The 5,600-nt window shown below is 34.0% G+C and overlaps 1 protein-coding gene across 1 annotated transcript in view; it reads right to left on the bottom strand.

Moving 5' to 3' along the window:
- polm (polymerase (DNA directed), mu) overlaps positions 1-5,600 on the bottom strand; it is a gene marked incomplete in the record, with an annotated part of 11,390 nt that overhangs the window by 1,171 nt on the left and 4,619 nt on the right.

Genomic DNA, 5,600 nt, shown 5'->3' with positions numbered 1-5,600 from the left:
TAGTTGATTAATTGATTAGTTGATTGATTTAAAATGAACTAGTAACTATTGTTTAAGTCTCTTTTTAATGTTGAGAAGCTGAACATCCTCATCTAACACTGATTTCTTCTTTGTTGGTGTCTCCAGTGACTGAGGCGGGCTTCAGCAGTGGAACCGAGGAGGAGACCTCCGGGTACGAGAGCGAAGGTGGTCGCTCCCTCTCACCCTCGACCCTCACCGACTGCGCCTCCACCCCTCCGGCGTCCCCCCTGCTGGGGAGGAGACCCCGTACAGCGTTCACAGCAGAGCAGATCAGCAGCATGGAGAGGGCCTTTAAGAGGAACGCCTACCTGGGGACGCAAGACAAAGCCGAGCTCTGCAAGAAACTCAACCTGTCGGACAAACAGGTAACCATCCTCAATCTGAGTTTTTTATGAGCTGATTTCAGTATTTTTAGACTCAAATTGACTTAAAACACAATAAAATAATTTAAAATAATTTAACAGAAGTACATAAAATTAAAAAAATAATTAACTGAATACATAAAATGGACAAATTCTTGTAATTTTTTATTGTAGAAATTAAATTTCTCATAATCTAACAATGTGGTTAAAATATTTTAGGGAGTTTTAAGAAGGTTTGACTCAGTATTCAGTATTCAGTATTTCAGTATTCATTTGTTTTTAATTAATTCATTTATATATTTACTAAAAATGTATTTGATTTTGTGTAATTATTTTTTATTATTTGGAGGAGTCAGCATTTTATATATATTTTTGTTGATTTATTTATTTAATTTTACTTCATTTATTTTTTTAATTTACAAATCTTTTTTGGTTTGTTATATTCTATTTTATATTTATTTTATTTTATATTCATTTTATATTTATTTAATTGTTTGCAGGACGTTTTATTGTTCCTCAGTCTAAACTTTTAAATCTCTTCTCCTCAGATCAGAAACTGGTTCCAGAACCGGCGGATGAAGCTGAAGAGGACGGTGCAGGACGCCCTCGCTCACGCCTGCCAGGCCAACGTGGCCTCCCAGCTGCTGCATTACCCCGAGCTGCAGGCCTACAGACCGGCTCCGTACCCCAGGTATCACTCAGCAGGAGCACCGGAGGGCCCGGCTGCAGCCTCCTACGTCCACCCACACAGCCTCCAGTACAGCTCCTCTCTGCCCCTGGACTCCTTCTACCAGTACAGCAACCTCCCAGGAGTCATGCTGCCCTCGGCCTCCGCTCAGCTCATGGGCTCCTACCCGACCTACCCTCAGTATTACTGAGCCTTCAGTCACTGCAGCTACTTTAATACTTACAAATTTTGTCAGACAAAATGAGATTTTATTTCCCGAACATAAAAATTATCTCACGTTATCCTAATAGGATGGAAACAGTTCCTCGTGTGCAATATTGTGATAAGTGTGTGTATCTCTGCTTGTAATGGATGTATAGTTTGGATATATTTAAATTTGAATCTATGAAGTGTTTTATTAGATTTTTGTTGTTATGTAACTGTGAAATCAAACCGCTAAAATAAAATCATTATTAAAACTTTACACGTTATCTGATGTGTTATTTATCTGTATTATATATATATATGTGTGTACTGTACTTGAGTACTTTTTTAAGGTGCTTGTACTTGAGTGAAATATTGTAGTTTTATATTGTAGTTAAGATTTTACATGTGATCAGTTTATAAAATATGATGCTTTGTTTTAGATAAAAGTATATAAAGTAGTTAGATTAGTTAACTGAGATTTATTGACCAGCTACAATAGTAAAATACATGCATACACATTAATATATCAGTGTAATTAATACTGATATAATATATAGTAATAAATTTAACTTACTAACACTTTTGATACTTTTAAAGTATTTGTTTTGTTGTTCAAACTTAAACATTTACTTGTATTGTACTTGTAACTAGCTCAATATTTTACTTTATTTTAATCGTTAGTTAGCTAGATTTTCATTTGGATGGATTTTGAGCAGATTATTTCCTGTTTAGGGAACTTTTTATACAACTTTCTGTCTGTATTATGTATTTTTTATCATCTTTAACAATCATACAGACTTAATAGGCTTCTTTTTGACAAATTAAGTGTTTTCTAGTCTCTGGTATTTGTCTCAAATACTGAGATATCGGCCTACTGTGTGTATTTGTAAAGTTTTCCTACATCTTAAAATCATGAAGAACTCATGACCCCCTGTGAAGCTTTAGCGACCCCTAGTGGGGGTCCTGGTCCCTAGGTTGGGAACCACCACTAGATCTCAGAGGTAAATACTTTATACTACATTTATCTGACAGCTTTAGTTGCTCTTCTACTTCTACCCTTCCTCTCCAGTGGAAACCACGTATCTCCAGATGTGCTGATGTTGATGTATGAAGAGTTCCTTTATGTGTTGTGAAACTTCTTGAGTTAATAATCTATTTAAGAACCCTCTTGGGATTAGCTGGAAACAGGGCTGTTTTTCTGGATTTCAGCTTCTGGTTTTAACGTTGCACAATTACTGAGAAATCATAGAACAATGTGTGTTTCAGTAGCTGTTATTAATCTCATGTTCTCTGTAATATTTCTGGGAATTTAGTGGGTTTAATGGCATGAAGACGAGTTTATATGAACACTGATTCTAATATTTGATCTGCAATATTCTCATCAATACTGCAAATATACTGGATACTGTTGTTAAACTGCTGTTATTTACATATTTTCCATATATAGTTGTTATATATTGTAGTATTATGCACACATTTTCTTATTTGTTTAGCAACTTTAGCAACTGTGAAGCAACCCCGGGGATACATAAGTAAATAAGTAAATAAAAATAAAACCAGATTAGTATCTGAATTACGTACCTGGCAGTGTGGAGAATAATTTGAAACAGGATTTACACTTTAATACTTACATAAAATACAAAGGAAGAGTTAAATGACTGTATAAAATGTGACGTTTAATCTGGAATCGTAACTACAGTACATAAAGTCCAACACCCCTGCGTACAAATACTAAACAAGGTTTACCAGCCCAGCACACCTCATTCAGGAGTGAATCCAGCTCTAATTATTAGTTATCTATTCATCTATTTACTTATACTTGTTTAAGCATCTTTTATGTTGAAATGGGAAACATAACTGGAAACCCCCAATCAAAATACTGGAGGGAATATTCTTGGATATTCATGACCCCATATAAAAATAAGAAATGTGATCCACAAATAGAGACGAGTTGTTGGAAAGGATGTTGGGAACCAGTAGCAAACAACACACACACTCATTTTGGACATTTTGGGAAGAGGTGTAGAACCTTTGAAGTTAGAAAATGTGTTGGGTATTAAATTACGAGGGAGGATACAACTGGTCGACTTGCAGCTCTTTAATACATCACAAGTGACGGCTGTGAAGCAGGTGAGAAAGACATGGAAACAACCAACAATCGGACGAACTTTAGACAAGAACAAAATAAACTTTTATAATCAGAGACCACGTAGGAAAATGCACTAAGATGTCCCCCAAAGATAGAATAAAATATTATGTTACTTCAGTCTAATTTAGCTCAGATCTCTTATCCCCAGTCCCAGTGGACCTTCCCCGACCTACTGCATCACTTACTTTGGTTTGTTCTCTTTCTTTCATTCATTTTCTTTCCCTTTTTTATTATTTTTTATTAGATTTAGTGTTTGAGTTGGTTGTGTTTTGTATCTTTTATGCTATTCTTTTGTAATTAGTGAAAAAAGTGTACGTATATGTGTGTGGATGTCTATATATTTATATATTAACATGCAATGGACATTGATGTAAACCAACAATGGAAGGAATAATAATGAAGGAAACATTGCAATAAAGTATAAATAAAGTATTTCCTTTCAAATAGCATGTGTTAAGTTGAACAAATGTGCTCACTGATGAACACAACAGAGGGCGTTTAAAGTGAAGCAAGCAGCTGCAGTGGTGTATATTTCAGCTGTGGTTTCATCTCCACACTCACAGGTGCTGCTGACACGTCCAGCTGGCAGGAAGTGGGAGAGGAAAACTTACCTGAAAGGCAAATGAAACCATGCTGCCATCTGTGGACAGAGAGGAGAAATACAATAATAAGGTAATATTTGTGTAGCTGCAGGTTAACATTCATGAAACCTCTGATAAAAGAGGCGTACCTGGATTCATAATGAGTAAAACAAGTAGTGGCAACAAAGTTAAAGCATCAAAATCACTTAAATCCTCTTCATTATTATATGTTTTACAATATTAGATTATTATTATGATCTAAGCAGCATTTTAATGTTGTAAACTGTATGTTTACTGGTAATTTAATGTGCAACTTTTTATATAATTTAAAATAAATTCTTAATCTATAAAGTAGCTAATAGCTGTCAGGCGAATTAACTAATAAAAAGTACAAAATTTCCATCTGAAATAGAGTGAAGTAGAAGTTTAAAGTGGGAGAAAATTAAATAACTAAAGTACAAGTAGTTAAAATGGTGCTAGTTTGAGTAGAGTGTAATTAGAGATGTGAATAATCATGTTTCCTGTTGGGTAACTGTTCCCCTGTCAATGATTAGTAGGTTAACTTAATCATTAGACTGACAGTTTATTATAGTAATTTGTGTGTTACTAAAATCTACTCTGGTAACAAAGTGCTTTCATACAAAACTATTCAAGATGCAGTTTATATTTACAAATAAAAAGTCAAATTCAAGAAATAAAATGCATCCTTGTTCATTTCAGTACACTAGCATACTAGCAAAGTACATTCTTTGCTTAATTACTGAATTTTAAGAGTGTACTGATGTATTTACCTTTAAATGAAAGTCCTATCACCTGACATCAGCTCACGCAGACAGCGTGGAGCAAAATTAACCAGTGGTGGAAAGTAACTAAGTACATTTACTCACGTACCGCACTTAAGTACAGTTTTCAGGTACTTCACTTAAGTATTTCCATCAAAATAAGATTTTACATACAGAACATGTTGGTAGCTTTTACAATAACAAGCTGACTGTATGTTGTAGTTAAAATTGTAATTACACATTAATGTATGTGTATAAATAATTCAATAATATACTTTAAGATGTAATTTTAAAACACTTACAGGAGCCACTTTTCTGCATAGTGAGAACTTATACTTTTACTTTATTTTGCAAATAACACTTAAATACTTTTACTAAAGTGAAATTTAAGAGACTTTTTTACTTTTGTCAAATATGAAATGCAGGACTGTACCTTTACTTTTACACTGTACTATAAGATGTTGTTGCTCCACAAGCAATAACAAGAATGATATATTATTAAAATCTGGCCATCTACTATAGAACAGTTGTCCATATTTCAGCATTTCTGTTAAGAAAGTTAGATGAAATTGTTATTTTTAACGTTTAGACTTAAACTTATGATCTAAACTTTGAAGACCTACGTTTCAGGGAGGAGAAAACACTGAATTAAGTATTTATGACTGTTAAAAGCAATTCATAATACAGGACTGTATTAAAAAGAAAAAACATTCTCAGGAAATAATCTGCTCAAACGTCCTGCAGTTATTGTGTTCACTGTTTGGGTTCATTGTACGGTTTATCTGTTGTTCTCTACTGTTGTGCATTGAATATAATATTAAATATCCATAA

The sequence above is a fragment of the Morone saxatilis genome, unplaced genomic scaffold, assembly GCF_004916995.1.
Source record: "Morone saxatilis isolate NCDOM2014 unplaced genomic scaffold, NCSU_SB_2.0 Contig21, whole genome shotgun sequence".
In the NCBI taxonomy this organism is placed as follows: domain Eukaryota; kingdom Metazoa; phylum Chordata; class Actinopteri; family Moronidae; genus Morone; species Morone saxatilis.
This window is presented reverse-complemented; position numbering and strand designations above follow the sequence as displayed.